Source organism: Haliaeetus albicilla, chromosome 17 (genome assembly GCF_947461875.1).
Source record: "Haliaeetus albicilla chromosome 17, bHalAlb1.1, whole genome shotgun sequence".
NCBI lineage: Eukaryota > Metazoa > Chordata > Aves > Accipitriformes > Accipitridae > Haliaeetus > Haliaeetus albicilla.
The window spans coordinates 26,309,251-26,330,751 of NC_091499.1; the positions used below are offsets into that span (position 1 = coordinate 26,309,251).

Below are 21,501 nucleotides of genomic sequence, written 5' to 3' on the forward strand. Positions count from 1 at the left end.
GAAAGCCTGGATTGTCAGAAAGTGAGATGTCTGGGTATAAGTTATGTCAATCAGATGTGCTAGCAAGAAAATATTCTCGTCTCTGAAAAGTCATTTTGTTACGACATTATTGGCTAAAATGGGCAATGCGTTTATAAGCTACATACAAATGTAAATCTTAAACAGTCCTGAAGACCTGCGTGATTTGATTGTCAGATGACTACAGTAAATGCAATATGGGGGGGAAATGTACAGTCTCTTGTTAGGAAGAGTAATTGAGCTTGATATCGATGTTTTACCAATAGTTTGTATGTTTCAAACATATCCTCTGATCATTCCAGCTAAAAGCATATCAGTAATAGCATAAGGCTAGAATTCATAGGAAAATAAAAAAAAAAAAACCAACAACCGTCTGGGAGTGTAGATGCTTAGATTGTACCCATTAAGCAGGTTGGTCTAGCATTCTAAGTATTATATGTTTCTATCACTCCAGTGGCTCCAAGCAACAGTAGATCAACCCACACGCTGAATTAAATACAGCTGCATTTTGGTGAGCTTTAGTGTAAAGCTAGAAGTTTGTTTATTTCTACTTTGCCAGTCATTGCAAGTAACCCTCATTTAATCAAATCGCACATCAGAGTCTTCAGATTCAGGGAAACCATTATATGCAAAGATGAGTAGATACCTGTTCTCTGAAAATCCTTTTCTACTTGGTTTGTGATATACCTCATCAACTACTTTCTATGGATAGGGATATACATGTGTTTCTATATAGAGAGAAAGCACTTAAACAGCAATCTTAAACTAGCTACTGAAGTTTTAAATTACTACATTTAGATGATACAAGGATAAGATGGATCCCATCCACGTAAAGAAATCAGAGTTAATTTTAACTGGCCGTTCTTCTGTCCAGTTACTGCATTCAAGAAAGCGATTATGCTTCTCAACTTGAAGAAGTTACTTTATACATTAGCTACAGTTGAAGAGATAGACTTTTGATAGATTAAAAAAGAAAACAAAAAATTGTATGAACCCTTTTAAATTACTTTCTTGACAAAAAAGTGTCTGTTCATGTCAAGATAGAGGAAGAGTTTCTTGCAACTTGAGTCTGTAACATGATAAAAGTTAGTTGCTGTAACACACATGATGCCTCTCTTCAGTCAGGTAAATAAACATATGTGTAGCCTGAATGAGCATAAATGCTAATGAAATTCTAGCAAAAGAGGAGATTGCATATGTTCCTGCTTTGACATTATTAAATTGTAGAGAGCATCGGGATGCGTGTTCATAATCAGTTCCTACGAGTTGCATATAATCAAATAATACAAATTACAAAATACTTCTGTGGTAGCTTATATTCATGATGTATTCTGTTTTATGGGTACCCCTAAAAATACTCCCTGTATCTTGCACTATTCAGGTGCCCAATATTTTTTTTTATTGTCACGTCTAAGATCCTCAAAATTATCTTTGGTTAGGTATGGGATCTATTACAGTTAAATTCCAGCACTTTTTAAATGAAAAAGTTATTTAGAGAAAGCTGTGTAGGCATAGGCGCAAGAGCTGGAACTTCGGAATTTGTTACTGTTTTTTTAACAAAAAAACACAGTATAAAAAGCCAAAAGTATAAAAACCCAACTCGATGCTGAGCTTCTCCAGAAAGTGAAAACCCCTCTGTCAACTATGAGTTAGTGCAATCTTAAAACATATACTACAAATGTTTCTAGTTTACTTTAGGGATCAGATTAAGCCAGACTACAAATATTTGTAGCCCATTACAAATGTTTAGGGAGAGTTCTGACTTGCTTTTTCAAAGACGCTAAGTAGCTTCAGTTAATTGGCAGTCAATTAACTTGAGATTTAAAAAAAAAAAATCCCCAAAGAGTGAACAGGAATATCTTTACAGTAAAAAAGACTTCCATATGAGGACATGCACAAATAAAACACTCAAAAGATACTATTTGCAAAAAAGGAAAACTTCAGAGAAACTTCCCCAGGACTGTTAAGTCGTGTTTGGTACCCAGTAAATGCCCTAGCATTGCATCAGGATTTCCTCTGGTTTTATGAAAAGACGTAAGAAAGGGACCTTTGGAGAGAAAGAAGAAAACTGTCTTGGAATATTTCTCTTCTAAGTGCTTTGGGAAAAGCGTTGAAACTAGTGCTGACTCCCCTAACGCTGTCTGTGCACGGAGGAAGGGAGAGATTTGCTCAGTCCCTGTAGCGCCAGTCTCAGATCCGTGTTTGTGTCACATTTTGAATTTCTGCAGTGCTAGGGACAAACTGAAAACCGTACAGTCAATAAGAAGTGTGTATGTCTATAAGATGTGCGTAAGTGGTTACTAAGGCTACGTTTTGTACAGTGATGGGATTAACTGTAACGTATTTGTGCAAGAATGGCTTTGCATGGAGCTGCTTACAGCTTCCAGATGAGCCTCAAGTGACGTATTTGCATTGCATGGGAAAGACAGATGTTGGGTGAAACCAAGGCTAGTAGGCAGGAAAGCAAGTTGAAAAGGAATCATTTGCATCCAAAAGAGTTTCCAAGGGGGTTTTTTTTGGTCATGTCACATAATGTTTCCCTGGCATTTTGTCTGGCAGAGGATGACAGTATAAGCTCATATTGGTGAGTTGAATAGGAGCAAGAGAAAAGTCAGAGATCTAGATCTGCTTGGAAGGTTCCTCAGACTGAGCACTCCAAAAAGTAGGATGTGACTGATAAATGGAGGCCATGGGAAGGGGTCAGCTCGCCAAGTTTACATTTGGAAAGATGGAGTATGTGCTGAGATTGTCCTAGAGAGACAAGCCCCAAGAAAGAAATCTGCACAGCCACTGCATCACATCTGAGTTTCAGGTTGATCTCCATAATGATTTTGCTGGTTTTCCTTTTTTCTAGCTGTTCCCCGATTTGTAGTCAAATCCCTAAGCTGTTCCTTGGCTGTATTTGAGCTGCTCTGTCTTAAACGTCATCTCACGATAACTCCTCTCTAGGCAGGAGGCACTCAGGTAGTGGTGAATCTATTTACAGAGGTATGCCGGGTACCCTTAAAGCACCTTGCCCAGAGTGTGACAGAGTTTAAAGGTTTTCCTCTTCCTTGAGCATACTGTCAAGCTTTTTATACGCTTTACAAATGTAAGGTTGAAGCCTGTGTTCCCACGGCAAGGCTGTAGCTGAGCAGCCAGCACGGTCTGCCTGCGGAGCTGCAGAGGAGAGGTGCGGGCAGCGATGGCCCATGTCGGCCCCGTGGGTGCGCAGGGATGCGGGTGCAGGGGAGGCGGCCGCCATTCCCGGGGAGTTGGCCAGTTGGCCATGAGTAGAAATGTGTCAGAGCCCGGCAGACTTTACGCCTGAGAGGAGATTTGCCTTTATTTGGCCTTCAGAAACAGGAAGCCCAAGGCTTGATTTTCTTCTAGGTTGCTTCTCCGCAGCAAATTTTTTCCTTGCCTCTGAGGTATAGGAGATCAGCCACATCCAGAAACTGTTCATCCAGCTCCTCCCTTTGCCATCTTTCTAATAACTAGGGGAGAGAAGTTACTGTAGACAATAATTTTGTTTGGAAGTGTTTTTTTCAAGCTAATAATCCAGTTCTTTCCCATATAGTTAATTGCTTTGAGAGGTTTTGTCTAACCAAATAAGTGGTTCTGGTTTTAAAAAAAGGTTGCAATTTATTTCTTTGCATTGTGATTACAAAATTAAGTTCATGACAGTAATATATAGTATGGATATGATTAAATGGTTTTGTTGCCTTATGTGAGTTCAGCTATGCCACTACAAAAGTGTTTTATATATTTTAGCATGCAAAAAAGGGGATAACCTGTATTGGTGTAATTGTATCCACAGTAGAGAAATTTTACAAGTTGAACCCAGCACAAAGAATATGTATAGATCACATTCCACTTGACCTTGAAATCTGAAGACATATTCTCATGTTATAAGAAATCAAGCTAGAGAAAAAGGTCTAAATGCCAGCAGGCAAAAGGACTTTAATAAATGAAACCATACATAAAATTTGTTGCTGTGTTATTTCATGGTTGGGACATTGCTCTTTCTTCCTGCCTTGCTGTCAGCTGGCCTGATATACTTTTGTTGTGATTAATAGTGGTACCCTTTCTGATCAGACAGTCATTGCTGGTGGAGGCTTGCTAGGATGTGTGGCAAAGAAAATTTGCAGTTTCTGTCTGAACTTTTAGGAGCAGAGATTGTAGATTGTATGGTATAAAATGGGGAAAAAGTCATCTCACCAGGGCTGCTGATGGCTGATTTGGCAGAAAGTATTTTTTGGTCTGTCAGGTGACATGGCTGTGCTGGCTTCCTATTGCACTGCTGTGAGGACTGGATGGGAAGTGTTTACAAGGAGTGATGGCAAATGTAGGAAATGTTTTGAATTGTCTCCAATATCTGAACACACGTGGAACTCTTGACTGAAAGTTGGGGTTTTGGGGGGATTTTTTTTTTTTCCCATTCAGAGCTGCTCCAGTCTTTGTTTCATACTCTCAGTAGCCTCCCTTGAAGATCTTCCAGTTACTTCCCACTGAAGACAGTCTTGCCGTGGATAGAGTGACATGAGCGGGGGCCTGCTCTGCATCAACAGGAAAGAAGAGGTGTCGTCTCTGTTTTCCATTCATTTTTGGCTTTCTCATTTTGCTTGATTTAAGGTCCATAGCTAAGCCATTTCCAGCATCTATGGGCACAAATCTGTCAGAAGTCCAGAGAATGTTTTATTCCGCTTTACCTAAGTCCTTACACCCTCAGCACCTAAGTAGCGTTACGGTAGGTAGTGTGGGAGCATCGGTCACTGTAGAGCTTGTTCTTTCTCTCGTCTTCTCTCTCAAGTGGGAGAACTGTGTTGTAGTCCTAAACCATTCCCAAAAGCCTGACCCTTAGGTCAGAGCTCAGACTAGGCTGGTGGTGTGTATATCTGGTTTACAGAGGAAATTCTCATCCTTATTACTTATAGATATTGTAACTATCATCTTACAGTTGCTGTTTGTCCCATGGACCCTGTAAAGTTTGCAGGCAGTCTTGCATGTCTTGCTAGCTTTCCAAGTGCTCTGATGGGACTTAAAAGTCTTTGATTTTATTGTAGGAATGCATGCTTAGGGCAAGTGGCAGAGGGACGTCTGGGAAGTGGGTTGCAACTTGACATCTACACTGGTAACTAAGCTGCCAGATAATTACCTCTTGTTTTCTGCAATGATTTATACTTCCTATGGCTCTGTCACAGAGCGAGGGCTGACTTAGGGTTTAGTCAAGAAGAATGAAAGGGGATCCTGGGCTGCATGCTCCATGCTGTGAAGAAGAATCCTACACAAAGCAAATGATCCGTTAGACAAAGGAATATCTCAGGGGACCCTTCTCCTTACAGCCTGCCTGAAGCATCCTGAATTGGCCACAAAGATCTTTTTCTTTTCTTTTTATAACTAATAAAATAATGAACAATGGCTAATTTCTCCAGTGCCTTGGGGATTCTCTTAAATTCTGATATAAAAATGTTAATTTTTAAAAGTGAAAAATATGAAGCAAGACTACGACCCATCTATTGAGTGGGGCTGTACAGTCAGTACAATGTCACTGCCTGTTTTCATCCTCTGGTTTCTAACTGTACATGACAGGTATGGTAGACACCTTCTTCACTCTTCTCCAGCCTCCGGGGAGTTGTACAATCCAGCCCAGTACAATCAAGTCAGTGGAAAGAGTCCAATTTAAATTGGAGGGAAAAGACTTTTTCTTGCTGCTTAAGCCAACTTTCCCAGAACATGGTGATGGAGTGTGTCTCTTGTGCCAGTTTAAGGGCACTGGCATTAACTCTGGCACTTTGATCAAAAATCAGCACATTTTATTAAATGAAAACTTTCTATTTTGTTATTAATGACACAAGTATATAAGCCCTTCTATGAATGGGTAATTATGAAGGGGTACAGCTCTGCCCATTTGAAAAAGAATGAGCAATATGGGTAAAGGCTTTCTGTATTCTTGCAAGACTGGATCCCAGACAATGTTAGGTTGGGCCAAACCATTGAAATAAATTATTGTGATTAAGTCAGTGACAGGAAAATTGTAAATATCAATGTGGGGAAATGTGATGCATTAAAACAAGTCAGATAAAAGCAAATATTTAACAAAAAGAGTGGGAGGTGTCACTGTGTTCAAAAGAATCTTTAAGTCATCAAACACAGAATGCAAATTTGGAGGAAATATTTGTCATGTCATGAAAAACATTTGGGCTGTTTACAAATGTAAGTGGGGAATCACAGGCTTTGAATGTGGTAAACTAGGTGGTAAATCTGCAAATTCATGTGTAGGAATAGCTTTTTCCTGCATTTTTTCCTTCTACTAGGCCTTTGTAAACGTGTGTGCAAGCGAAGACACCATTTCCCATAGTCTCTCTGTCTAGTTTTTTGCCTTTGTTATGGCCAATGGGTTGTCATCCATTTACTGCCCTGGGCCAATATTTTAGCTTATCAGAAGCAGGTTAAGTATCAGGTTAGTTTTCCACATCCTTCTAAGTTTACTTATATTTCAACAAGTAAAAGTTTAGGTTTAAATGGCATTAACTAAAATATTGTCAGTAAAGAAGTGACATCCTAGCCTAGATTTTTGCTGTGCCATGGTCGTGGCCAGCTGTGCTGACTTGCTGCATTCAATTTGGAAGAGGAAGGGGTCATTCTCAAATCAAAATTAGTTCAGCTTCAGATTTTTGGTGAGCTTTGGCAGCTATGGTTATTTGAAAGCAGCTGATTTCACTAGCTCTGCTTCACAATACTGGCCTCATGGGCAAACACCAGTATTATACAGTACCAGAAATTACATGGAAGACTGAGCTGGTGACTTAGGCAGTAGTTCACTGTTGTGATTTTTTGGGGGATGCAGCCAGTTTGAGAAACTCCCATTGCTTGGCTTTCCCTTTTCCCTGAGGAGGAGTGCCTAGTTCTCCGCAACCCTGACTGCAGGTGTCTGCCCCTTACCCATGGGGGTTGCATCATTTCTTAACCCATGTCCTCAACCAGAACACTAAACCAAACCCAAACCCTGTTTGATGTGCACTGTGGATCAACCAAGGCAGATGCCATGTATCCTGGGTTCAGCTGGGATAGAGTTAATTTTCCACAAGAAGCTGGGAGAGGGCACAACCAGGACAGCTGACCCGAACTAGTCAAGGGGATATTTGGTACCATTCGATGTCATGCTCGGCGGATCGCGGCTCAGCATTGAGCTGAGCATTGGGTTCTGCGTGGTGAGCAATTGCATTGTGCATCACTCACTTTATACATTCTTTTATTGGTATTACTGTTGTTATTACTTCTTCTCTCCTTGTGTTGTCTTATTAAACTGTCCTTACCTCAAGTCGTGAGGTTTTAACTTTTTCTTCCGATTCTCTCCCCATCCCCCTGAGGGGAGGGGAGGGGCGAGGGAGCGGCCGCGTGGTGCTTTGTTGCCGGCTGGGCCTAAATCACGACAGTCCTTTTTGGCATCCAACGTAGGGCCCGAAGGGTTGAGTTAATGACAGATCTGACCAGAGGATGTTAAAACAAATTTGTTATACGCATTTCTTATATTAGTTAAATAGTCGCTGGGCACAATGTTGGTTCATTTGTTCACATGGTGGTGCTATGTAAGTTCTTACATGCACTATGTATTCCCTGTGGTGATGTTTATCACCTCTGGGAGAGGGATCAGGACTATCATTTTGCTGTACTGGGTAATGTCGACTTAAGATATGATTACATCACGGGTCATGAGGTTAAGCTGGTATTTGCATGGCATTGATGTCATGCCTGTACCTCGGGCGCCCTCTCTTGGAATTTGTTAGTAATCGCACCCAATCTATGGGTTTGGAATTAGAGGGTAGGGAAGCCAAGCAGCTGGGATCCCTGTCTAGGGAAGGTGGCATTGACAAGGTGATCAGAAAAAAGACACAAGCCCTCAGCCTCTAGAGGCAACTTCTGTCAGGCATGAAGGAAAGGTACCCCTTCAAGGAAAATGTTATATGTCACCCAGGCAAGTGGACCGCCATGGAGAGAGGTATCCAGTACCGGAGGGAATTAGCTGTGCTGGAGGTGGTTTATAATGATCCAGATAATGAGCAGTTGCCCACAAATCCAGACAAAGTCAGATGCACAGAACTCCTGTGGTGGAAGTTTCTACAAGGTGCACCACTGTCATATGCCAACTCATTGGCAGTAATGTCCTGGAAGGAAAGCGAGGGGCAAATGGTGGATGAAGTGGCTGGCCAACTCCAGCAATATGAAGGAAGTCTCTCTTCCTCCATACAGGCCTGTGTCTCGGCTGTGGAGAAACTGTCCAGGGATTTCCAGCAATTCCAAGAGGATATGTCCTACTCCCTACCTGTACGGGCCCGTATCTCAGCTATTAGGAGTGAGCGTTCCTCTGCCCAAGAGAGAGGATATAGAAAGTACACACCACGGGGTTCGCTGTGGTTTTACTTGTGTGACCATGGAGAGGACAAAAGGAAGTGGGATGGAAAACCTACCTCGACCTTAGAGGCACAGGTACATGCGTTGCAAAGAAAAACAATCACAAAAGGGGATTCTTCTTGGAACCATGCTGCTCCAGTTTCCAGTGAGGTGATTCCCCAGGCAGAGTAGAAGGGCTGATCTCACTTTTGATCCTCTTAAAGGGACTTGTGATTCATGTTTACAAAAAGTGAGTAATGAATACTCTGACCAGGATTAGAGGGGCCCTGCCTCCAGCCAGGTGGAGGAAAGGGATAACCAGGTTTACTGGACTGTGTGGATTCGATGGCCTGGCATGTCAGACCCACAGGAGTACAAGGCTCTAGTGGACACCAGTGCACAGCATACCCTAATGCCATCAAACTATAAAGGGGCAGAACCCATCTGGATTTCTGGAGTGACAGGGGGATCCCAATAGCTAGCTGTATTGGAAGCTGCAGTAAGTCTAACTGGGAATGAGTGGCAGAAACGCCCCATTGTGACTGGCCCAGAGGCATCCTTGGCATAGACTACCTCAGGAGGGGGTATTTCGAGGACCCAAAAGGGTACCGGTGGGCCTTTGGTATAGGTGTCTTGGAGACAGAGGGAATTAAACAGCTGTCCACCTTGCCTGGTCTCTTGAAGGACCCTTCGATTGTGGGGTTGCTGAGGGTTGAAGACCAACAAGTGCCAATTGCTACCGCAACAGTGCACCGGCAGCAATATCGCGCCAACTGAGAGTCCCTGATTCCAATCCATAAGCTGATTTGTCAACTGGAGAGGCAAGGGGTGATCAGCAAAACTCGCTCACCCTTTAATAGTCCCATATGGCCAGTGCGAAAACCTAATGGAGAGCGGAGACTAACAGTAGACTATTGTGGCCTGAATGAAGTCATGCCGCTGCTGAGTGCTTTCATGTGGGACATGCTAGAACTTCAATAGGAACTGGAGTCAAAGGCAGCCATGTGGTACGCCACAAATGACATCGCTAATGCATTTTTCTCAATCCCTTTGGCAGCAGAGTGCAGATCACAGTTTGCTTTCACTTGGAGGGACGTCCAATACACCTGGAATCGACTGCCCCAGGGGTGGAAACACAGCCCCACTATTTGCCATGGACTAATCCAGACTGCACTGGAGAAGGGTGAAGCTCCACAACACCTGCAATACATCAATGACATCATCATATGGGGCAACACAGCAGAAGAAGTTCTTGAGAAAGGAAAGAAAATAATCCAAATCCTTCTGAAGGCCGGTTTTGCTATAAAATGAAATAAGGTCAAGGGACCTGCACAGGAGACCCAGCTCTTAGGAATAAAATGGCAAGATGGGCATCATCACATCCCAGTAGATGTGATCAACAAAATAGCAGCTATGTCTTCACCGACTAATAAAAACGAAACACAAACTTTCTTAGTGTTGTGGGCTTTTGGAGAACGCATATTCTAAATTACAGTCTGATTGTAAGCCCTCTCTATCAAGTGACCTGGAAGAAGAATGATTTTAAACGGGGCCCTGAGCAACAACAAGCCTTTGAACAAATTAAATGGGAAATTGTTCATGCAATAGCCCTCCGGCCAGTCTGGGCAGGACAAGACGTTAAAAATGTGCTTTATACCGCAGCCAGGGAGAATGGCCCTACCTGGGGCCTCTGGCAAAAAGCACCGGGGAGACCCAAGGCCGACCCCCGGGTTTTGGAGTCAGGGATACAGAGGATCCGAGGCTCGCTATGCTCCAACTGAAAAAGAGATATTGGCAGCATATGAAGGAGTTTGAGCTGCCTCAGAAGTGGTTGGTACTGAAGCACAGCTCCTCTTAGCACCCCAACTGCTGGTGCTGGGCTGGATGTTCAAAGGGAGGGTCTCCTCTACACAACGTGCAACTGATGCCATGTGGAGTAAGTGGGTCGCACTGATCACACAACGGGCTCGCACAGGAGACCCCAGGAGAAGGTGAATCAAGTCAGTTTGCAGAGGTGAAAGGCATCCAGCTAGCATGAGATATTGCTGAAAAAGAAAAGTAGCCAGTGCTCTGTCTCTATACTGACTCATGGATGGTGGCAAATGCCCTGTGGGGGTGGTTGGAGCAATGGAAGCAGAGCAACAGGCAGCGCAGAGATAAACTCATCTGGGCGGCCGCACTGGCAAGCTACTGGTGTCCAGCTAGAGAATCTGGTTGTAAAAGTAGGTCACGTAGATGCTCACGTACCCACGAGTCGGGCCACTGAAGAACATCAAAACAACCAGCACATGGATCTGGGTGCTAAGATTGAAATGGGTCAGGTGGATTTGGGCTGGCAACATAAGGGTGAATTATTTATAGCTCAGTGGTCCCGTGACAACTCAGGCTATCAGGGAAGAGATGCAACATATAGATGGGCTCGTGATCGGGGCATGGACTTGACCATGGATACCATTGCACAGGTTATCCATGAATGTGAAATGTGCTGCAGTTAAGCAAGCCAAGCAGTTACAGCCCCTGTGGTATGGAGGACGATGGCTGAAATGTCAATCTGGGGAAGCCTGGCAGATTGACTACATCGCACTCCCACAAACCTGCCAAGGCAAGCACCATGTGCTTCCAATGGTGCAACCAACCACCAGATGGCTGGAAACACATCCCATGCCCCACGCCACCACCTGGAACGCTGTCCTGGGCCTTGAGAAACAAGTCTTATGGCAACAGGGCACCCTAGAAAGAATTGAGTCAGACAGCAGGACTCCTTTCTGAAACAACCTCATAGGCATCTGGGCCAAAGAGCACAGTATTGTAAGTGGGTATATCACACCCCCTACCAAGCACCAGCCTCTGGGAAAATCAAACAATACAATGGACTGTTAAAGACTACGCTAAGAGCAATGGGGAGCGGGACCTTCAAACATTAGGATACATATTTAGCAAAAGCCAGCTGGTTAATTAACACCAGAGGATCTGCCAGTTGAGCTGACCCTGCCCGATCAAAACTTACATGTACTCTATAAGGGGATAAAGTCCCCGTAGTGCATATGAAGAACATGTTAGGGAAGACAGTCTGGGTTAGTCCTGCCTCGGGGAAAGGCAAACCCACCCACGGGATTGTTTTTGCTCAAGGACCTGGGTAGGGGAGGAATGAGCAAGCGGCCGTGTGGGGCTTAGTTGCCAGCTGGGCTTAAACCACGACACCACGGAGGCAAGGTGGTGGAGATATGGATAGTGAAGTGTTTGTGCCAGAAACTATTATCCCAGTTAATGAAAGGAAACTTTTTCTTTTGAAGGGTGTTTGTGCAAGTGAGAAGCTAGAGCTGGATGATTGATCTGCCAGTCGTCTAGGCTCTGCGGTCATTAGAGGAGGTGGAGGTTAGGCAATTCTAGGAGAAAACAGATAGTGGCTTAAAGCAACTTGTGCAGCACCAGAGACGCTGACTGCAGTGGGGGAAGTGTGCAGAACAAAGGCGTAAGACAGCATCCCTCTCTGTCTGGCAGGGAGCAAAAAAATCTTGATGGAAAAAGGAGTGTTCAGAAGATATATATAAAATTTTAGGGAGAGTATTTTAAGATAAGGAGTGTGAGTGGTGAAGAAAGAGGAGGTAATGTGAGCAAAGCAAAAGGCAAGATGTCTATGGAGAAAATCTGTTTTTATGAATAACTAGGCAAGATGTGGCAATTAGAAAGGCCGTAAGGTCACAGAAATCATGTTTGGAAAGAAAAAGGGCTAAATGGGAGCAGATGCTATGTGAGCAGTGTGTGTGTGGGGAAGGGTAGATTTTAGACATACAGGAATGAGTAGTAAAAATAAGACATACGTAGGGATGTGTGGAATAACTGGAACTGAAGTGGCTAAGGAGGCTGGAACCTGCTTTGCTTTCACGGTAAAGGATGAGGAGGTAAAAAGGGGGTATCTGCATCCCTCCAGAGCAGAAGCACCCTGGTGTGACTCTGTGGGGAAGCTTGTGCACATGCTCTCCAAGCTGTGCCTCCTCTTGGGAGATGCAAGACTTGTTTTCTCAGGCTTTTGGGATAAGCTCTTCTTACACTGTGTGGAAGGGAACAGGAGAGAGGAAAAAGAAAAGAAAAATGTCCTCCCTTTATGTAACAAACACTCATTGTGGGATTATGCATGATGGAACATAGGCAACATGGATATCTAAACCACCTTCAGATTCATCAGATGAAACGCAGAAGAAATGTAAAACATTTGCCACGAGTATTTCAGAAGAAGTGAAAACACTGTTTTCATGCTTGGATCCTTCTGGCTTTTCTGTATTGTGCTGAGAACAGATTGTTCTGCCCTTTAGTAGGAAGGAGTACCGCAGCGAAGCCGGCCGTGGTTCACTGCAGCATGCTGCTCTCGACTGCTTGTGCGGTTGCACCAGGGTAAATGTGCAGGGTTTTTGATGCTAGGTGTGTCAACGTTGAAGACCAGTGCCAGTTAGGAAGCTTCCACTTTGTAGTGAGTTGAAAATACAGAGCCTGAAAATATTCCCTTTGACACAGAAAAGTAGCTGAAGTCTCATTTAATCCTTTTCTTTCCGACACCACCAGAAGAGATTTCATTACACTGGCTGAAATACAATCAGTCAGATTAGAACTGGCACAGCATTCAGAAGATATTTACTCTCTAAGGATATTTATCATTAACGCCAATAGTAATTTGGATTCTCTGTCGGATCATACAACGGGCTACTGAACGTTAGTTTCACCAATATAGTAATAATAGAGAAATAAGTGCTTAAACCCCCATTAAGTGGAAATGTAATGCTTCCTTCATGAAAAATTTAGTCATTAATTTTATGTTGGTATCTTTTTAACATTATTAAACTGTACACTGGAGACAGTGGTCCCATAAACCACATTTTTCCTATAGGAGTTGTATGACTTAGATGACTGCAGCCTAGTATGCACTAGAAAAAGAGTAATGAAAATGTTAAGATGATTAATGCCATAATTAGGTGTGCAAATAGCACCAACAGCAAAACACCGACTAAGAGAGTATGTATGTTTGTGTGTGTGTATGTGTGTACATTTATAATATATATTAATTTGTATATTTGGTTGGTTGCATGAAGCCTCTAAAGTCTAATTAGGAGATTTTCTAATGTAATATTATAATCTAGGTATGTACTTGAACATTGTGGTGAACTGGGGCCTACATACAGACATGCATTTTCTTCTTTACACAACAGCATACTTAGCCAGAAGAAAAGAAAACAGCTGCATTGCCTTTCACAGGGCAGAAGTGAAAAGAACTTTATTCTACAATGTATATTGTTTTTGATAGAATTTAATGAATTTTTTTGTCCGACTGAAGATACTCCTATATGAGTCTTGGTAGATCATTTGAAAAGGTGGCTTCTAATTTGGTTTTGACCCATGCAAGTAAAACAGGCAGAGATACACATCTGTGTTGACCTGAGTTCAGAAGAGCACTGTCAGATGACGTCTGGGAATTTTAAAGCACTCAGTTGGATTTCACTGATGTCATCATGTGTCAGGTTTTTTATTTGGTAGGGTTGTTTTTTAGATTGTCAGTCTTTCCTTTCTTTTAAGGGAAATGGTTATGCAAAACCCTCTTCAAGGTCAGCAGCATAGAAGGCTTGTTCTTCATGTGTGTTCACTTAAATAGCAACAGAAAAAAAAGCAAGGGACATCTATAAGGATATTAAAAAAGAGAAGACCGTAGTACAGCCAGTCCTTAGAGAAGTAAGTCTAGGCTCTAAATGGATCAATCAGTGAATAAAATTACAGTGAGTGCTAGAATTGTCAAAGCTCTTCTTGCAGTAGCGTGGAAGTCTTGTTGAAACTGTGGGCATTGCAGACTGTAGCTTGGAAAATTGGTCTCTCTCAAAAATGCTTTCAGAAAGAAGAAATACGTTGCCCTGTGACCTGGCCACCATAGATGTCTCACCTGAAAGGACTGTGGTTCTCTTCTGAGTCTTGCTCATGCTGGAGCTGGTATTTACATTGCAGAATCTAAATGCAAATATTAGAAGGTGATTCCAAACCTGCATATCCCTGTGCATCGTGCACAGTAACCTCCGTGCCCTTGCTGGACTACAAAATGTGAGGAAGCCAAAGTACAATAAACCAGATACCCGCTGGAGGGAGCTATCAAAATCCATGCTGGTATTTCTTCTGATTGATTGACAATGGCTTTTCTGGTCCTAATTGAGCTGTTAGAAGCTGAGCCAGGTTTGAAATACCATGGAAGTGCTTGCAGCATATGCTGGTGCTTGCTCTCTGGTTGAAATGGTGATTGAGAAGGTGGAGGCTCTTCAGTTTTGCCTAGACTCCTAATCATTTCCATGCTTAAAATGCATTCCAGCCAGTAACCGAAGGTTTATACAAAGTCCACCACTTGGTGTTTGCAGCATTTTTTTAAAATGGGGCTGATCTGCCTTTGCTAGTACTTTTGGATAAGATGCATGGACTAAAAGCATTGCCACGCAGCAAAACACAGAGTAAAACTTCTGTAAGAGCTGGTTACATTACAAAAGGCACTCTGAATTGTGTCTGGGATATTCAGAGCAGCACTGATATACTACCACTGGAAATTTCGGATTAAATCGATTATGAGCTCTGCAAGTATAAGATGAGAGTGGTTTTTGTTTGGTAGTGCTTGTTTTCAAGCAGGCTGTTACAGATTTTCTTAAAACCTTTGCTCATGTGCATTTGTCTGGGGACACTCTATTATGGTCAGGGAACTTCAGGTTTGCATATGCTGGCGTTGTGCTGCTCCTGGGCCCTGTGAGCCAGCCTGGTGCCATCTGCAACTGCCTGCAAACCAGCTCACAGAGGGCTTTACCAACAGAAAATCCTTATTCAAGATTACTAAAACGTTTTGTAGAAATATGTCAACGGTATTTGGATTTGTGGAAATAAATTAGTCAAATCATTCCTTGAAATTCAGTCAACGCATGTAAGCTGTAATGTTATGATAAATCATATTACAGTATTTTTTTTTTATAAAATAAGTACTGAACATGTCCATATGAAACACTTTTGTGGGTTCAGAACTGAATATTTTGCAATTATTTGCTGTGTGAAAATTCTGAGATTTGAACATTTCTTCCCAAATTCCTAAATCTTGCCATTTTCTCCGGAATCATATGTTTCCTGTTGACCAACTGCAGTTTCTCACTAACTGCATTAGTCAAGTGTTGAAATAGGAGAGGCAGTAGGGAAGCTGGACTGCATGATCATAAAGAGCATCCCATCTCCACCTTCAGTATTTTTTCTATAATATATACATACTTCAATGATTTAACAGTTATATTGTGTATGCATGGACTACTCTTTTAAAGTGTGCTAAGCATTGGCACACTCATTATACACGAGTGTAAACTATTACACTTGTCTCTGCTACATCTGTAAGCTGTTTATCTGATTAGCAACAATTTTATAACTTAGCAACAACTTTTGTGTTAATTGGTTATTTTGAAGGCTCCTCATTTGGTAGCTATTTCCTGCTCAGCAGAACACTTAAACATGCACAAACCTTAGTCATTCACCTGGATTTAATAATGGTAAATACTGACTGATATTGAAGGTACTTTCTTGAGGATCTGTGATTATCCCATAGACCCAGCATGTACTGGTGACTCGATACACAACAGTTCTTGTTATTAACCAAAGAATGTTTTCTTGTTCTTGATAATTTGTAATAATATTCTCTCAGTTATTTAAAGAAATAGTAATTGTGCCCATGCATGATATGGATACCTGAATATTTGGTGTAGAACCAAGAGTAAATTTTGGTTTAGTTCAGATTTTGTAAGGAAAACTTATTTTCTTTAAAAAAAAAGAGGACAGAGACACAGAAAAGTGAACAGCATGTATTAGTGGGACATCTGCCATGACAGACAGTACCAAGTCTCTTACATGTCTCTCCAACCTCTACCAGGATTTGTCTGAATTATCAGCAGATGCTAGTTGCATATTTTTGGAGCATCCTAAATCAGATGAGTTAGTATGCTACTGCTTGCCTCGTCTCTTGAGTCAATGTAATAAATTTACTTATTTTAGAGACTTGCTGTAACAAATAGCTTTTCAATTTGTCCAACAGCATGAAAACAAAAAGTTTAATACCAGACAGGAAAGCAATCATTCCATGTAAGTAGAACATGTTCTGCAGTTTATAACTTTCCATATTTTGAGAGACGTATTTATGGTAATGTTTTTGTAGGGAGGTGAGTTAGGCTCCCTATATTATTACTTTCATTTTTCCCTCGATATAGTCAGCCATTTCTTCCTTTAATTTGTGTAGCTTTTTTTTACAAGGTTGAAGACATTGTAACCCCCCAAAAATTAACAGAGGACAAAAGGACCAATGTGGTATCTGAAATCACGTTTCACTCATTCTTTGTAATTGAGTCAGTCTCTAATTGATCATGCCCTTTATTTGGTGTGTAAAGGAAGCAAAGGTAATTGCTGGGCTCTCACAGAGCAAAGAGAGAAATACCATTATATTGTCAAACTGATGCCTTTTTTCAAAGTACCGGTGGAATACTTACATTCTTCTTTTTTTTAATAAACACCCTAAGACTGTCTTATGGAAGAAAATCCTCCTAGCTGTGAATACTTAGGATTTTAGTCCCTCTTTTTTGGGGTAAGTTTGAAGACTTACAGACTCAGACGGGCTTAGATGACATTCTGTTGAGACCCGGTGGTGTTGCGTAGCATGCTCCAGACCTGGCAGGTAAATTCGCTCACTGTCTGCAGCTCCCAGAAGTTCAGCCAGTTGAGAGCACCACCGCGATTACATTTCTCTCTGCCCTCCACCCTCCTTTTTTCTTTCCAAGCAACTGCCTCACAAATGGCGATGAAGGTCACTTAAGCTTTGTGTGGTGTTACTGTGCAGAACCCGAGGCCTGCTGCTGGTGAACATTCAGCTCTGCTGGAAAAAAGAAAAAGGGAAAAACCTTGTGGTCCATGGTCTGCTAATGCTTGATATTTTATTTATAGGTTTGTTAATGTTTATTGTGTAGGTGGTTTTTTTTTTTTTTTTTTTAAGCCTTAGCTGCTGGAATACTAGGCTTCAAAGGAGATCTTAGCTTTCATTTTTTTAAAATGAAAATGTCTACATCCTTATTTTCCAGAAAACTTAGAAAACTAGGAACCTGACAGATTCTTATTTTTATTTCTGAAAAGCGAATATAATATTCTGAAGTCTGGACTCATCCTTTCTTGTGTGGTTGGAATTAGAGATTTTACAAGAGCGCTTAAAGAAATGACCCACTAACCTTGTCACCCTGGTTTTGGGTGGTATAACGTATAATTTGGATGCTTGGCATTAGAAATGCTGTAGAATAAGAAAACCTGTTCTAATTCTTGTTCTAGTAACTACTCTGTCTCTCTGACTCTGTTTTATGTAAGAATATTTGCCTACAGGCACTCCCAGTTTCCTTTGCCTTCTTCCTTCTATAGATTTAAAAAAATACTACATGCATTCCTGCAGGCTGCTTTGTGTTTTTCCACAATCCCTGTGCAGCAGCAAGGGCTGTTTATGGCCTGAATATCAGATAGGTGTGCACACACGGTTTACCTACCAAGCAAGAGATCGCTTTCATCGAGCGACACTTTTGTGTGTAGATTTACTTACATGGGAGAGTTTATACAAATCTCACTTACAGAATTATTCAGCTGGCAGCAAGCGGTAGCTGATAAACCCGCAACGGAAATACTTGACACCAGCTACGCAATATATGCTAATCCATAAAATCAACAAATAACACTCAGGTAAAAGCTTTAATAATCATCAGAAAAAAAAATTACCCATGACGCGGTAGTTGTTCCAGAGTACATACGTAAACCCCGTTGTGACCACGTGGAGGGTTTGGATGTATACCACTCACGGCAGTTGTTCCACAGCCCCAGGCCGGTGTGAGCTGGCAGGGACAATCCGGCGCTTCCTCCAGCTATTCCAGCCACGGCTCTCCTCGCTGCTGGGCTCGCTGAGCGTGTGCCCCAGCACAACCAGTTTCTTGGCTCTGGCACACGACTGCTCGCTCCAGTGGGCTCAGGAGGGAAGGGGAAGCTCGAGGGGTGCCCGTGGGTGGTGGAAGCTGCTTGCAGGGTCTCGGGGGGAAACGCAGCGGCGAGGGCAGTGACTGATTACACCGGATCGAAGAAGTGCGATGGGCTGCTGTACCGGGACCGATGAGCAGCGAGGGTCGTTCGCCCACCAGCAGCGAAGCCCTGGGTCGTGCAGCTGCCCAGACCCAGACTGATGTGGATGGCTGCGTGATGCTGTGCCCTCAGCCTCCACAACCTCCTGGACCGGCCTTCTTTCCGCTATAGAGACCTAACCCGGTGGCTGCCCGGGTGAGGGTAAACTTTAAAATTCACGCAACAACAAAAAAAAAAAAATCAAGACTTTTCAGCTGGCAAGCAGAAATTAAACAAGCAGAACTGAAAATTATCACGGCCACAAAAGTACCTTTTAAAAACTCACTGTTTGGGAAAGAAAGGGCTGACACAAGTATTTATCATAGCTGAATCTTTGGTAACATAGCTTTAACTCTGACAGACCTTGTGGTTAATTGATTTAGACCTGAAGGAAGACCTCAATTTAGACTCTGCGGTTGTTTCCTATTTCATACAGCTTTGCCTAGGGATGAAACCTGCTTCTCTCAGAGAGTCCTTAATTTTATTTGCTCAGCTCCTCAAAGCCAGTAAAATCTGCTGTAGAAACAGAATTTGCGAATGAGCTCACTTGGCAGAACGAACATAAAAAACCCGCGCAGGTGTGCAAATGCTCGCGACTGATGCTGGGGGTGCTGCTGTATTTCTTGGCACCGAGTTAATGCACAGACGTGTTTTCTGGCCTGTTCCCCAAACCAAGAGCTCAGATTGTGCTGGAAGGTGGAGAGTAGAAGGCAGGGCTTAGTGTTTTTAAAGCTACCCCCTTCAGCCAAGGCTCATGTGCTCTTGCTGAAGCAGATGAGGGAATGGTACCAGCCTTTGAAGTACCGGTGGCCCCCTGTCACTCACAGCTGTAAACAGCTGTTTCCAGTGAGCTACATTACAGATTATAAATAAGATGTCGCACAACCTTTAGCTAGTGGTGAACGTGCTCCGCCACTTACTGTGTCAAGCATAGGAGAAGGAGATGCACGAGGCTTAGCTCGTCTTTCTGGGGTAGGTTCAGGCAAAAGAGTCCACCGCGACAGACTGGAGGGGAGGGTGTGCTGGAAGGCATCTGGGATTGCTGTATGGCATCGGTGAGAAGCTGCCGTGTCTGGGTCAGACAGTGTCCTGTCAGCAAATCTGCAATGAGGAGGGGGAACTGATGTTCCTCCACGATCGGTATATCCGTTCTCAGAATCAAAGGAAAGTAAGGCTGGAAGAGATCATGTACTGCAGAGGTTCCCAATGCCTCATCTGCCTTGTGGAGCCACTAGCAGCAGTAGGAGCTCCTCCTTCTCCCGGGCCATAGAGCTGCTTTGTAATGGGGGCAGTGTCACAATCTGGGGACACCTGCTGCTGCTGCCTTTTACCTGCTCTTAAAAACCTTGAGTGATGAAGATTCTCTAGCTTTCCTAGGAATTCTCTCCTGCTGCCTCTCCTTCCTGATCACCAGAACCTTTTACTGTTGAAGGAACATGGTGATGTGCCCAGAGGGAAGAGGCTGCCTGGCTGTGAGAGCTGTGGACGTGGTTCCTGAGGAGATGCCTAGGAGCTTGAGCAGGCAATAGGTTGAGAAACTGAGGTTGGCCATGGGAACCTCTATGTAATGTTGAATTTATTTGCGATTAGCTGGTCGGTCACATTGCTGTTGTTGCCACTACTGTGACTATTATTCCCTATCCTCTCCGCCTCCAGGTTGATCTCCTATCTGTATCTGGCTTCAGCAGCGGCAGAGGGAGAGAGCCAGGAGGTCTGCTTGATGGGACGTCAGTCTGGTGGTGAATGCAGGTGGCTGCTGCTGAAGCCCATGCTCTGTCAGCCTTGCCATACCCAACAAAATCATGCTGTAGTCCCTCTACCCCAGTTTCCCATCTGTAAAACAATGATAGTCCTGTCCTAACTGATGAGAGTTTTGCTAGGCTAAGTGTGTTGAACTTCCAAGCCAGTGGTAATGAGGGACCTCTAAAAGGAAGAGCATGGCTGCGTGAGAAAAGGCAATGGCTGTTTGGCTGCTAAAAACAGTCTGCATAGTGGCATCTAGTGCGCAGCAGGAAGAATTACAGATGTCCAGTGACCCTCAAGCTGAGCTGGGTATCTCTGAGGAAGGACTGCAAGCTGGCTGTCGGGGAAGCTCTGGAGCTGGGAGCCTCTTTCTTTGTCTCCTGTGCTCTCCAGAGAGGAGCAGGGGATTACAAGTTTTAGGGCAGCTCAGAGCACCACGAGCAAGCTGCTGGTGTGCTTTTGCCTGTGAGCACCGAGTCATCCATATGCAGAGTTCTGGCATGGAAAAAAAAAAGATAATCTAGTTCAGGCATTTATAGAGGAGAAGGGAGTGTTGTCAGTGTTTCTGGTGGCAGGAGCTGCTGACAGGTTGGAGGAGTCGTAGGTGTTATGACTGATGGGGGGTAAGTGTCCAGGTACCCAGAATCTGTCACTGCAGCAGCACATGCTTATCTCTGTCCTTCCTTGAACTGAAACGCACTGGGTGCCACACAGGCATGTCTTGGGCTCTGGCCTCAGTCTGGACTCAAAATCCAGTGCAATGCCACACTCTACTGTTTCTCGTGTATGAGGGACCAAGTCAGCATGTAAAATGGCAGAGGAGAGGAACCAAACAATCCTGGGTTGGCATTCTTGACCTAGGGAAGACCAAAAAGGATGGTGATGCAAATAAGACATTTGAGAAATCACTATTCAGTACAAATGAAAAGCTGTTTCCATTTGATGTTTTGGTTCTTGCATGATGAAGTAATGCTGATGGGTGTCATGGTGTGCTTATTTCTGTAGGGACCTCATATGCTCATTTTCAGCAACAAAGATGTGTGAAATATACATGCACACACACATATATGTACATGTGTGTATACTACGTTGCGGTATTTTCATAGCAAACCACATCATATCTTATTAATATCAAGAACTTACATATTTTTTTGTTGTTGGAAGGTGTTTCATATATAAAAATAT

At 43.1% G+C, this 21,501-nt stretch overlaps 1 protein-coding gene across 1 annotated transcript in view; it reads left to right on the plus strand.

The window, feature by feature from the left end:
• Positions 1-21,501, plus strand: part of SLC35F1 (solute carrier family 35 member F1) — a 255,373-nt gene that overhangs the window by 90,059 nt on the left and 143,813 nt on the right. The gene's annotated exons all lie outside the window — the stretch shown is intronic.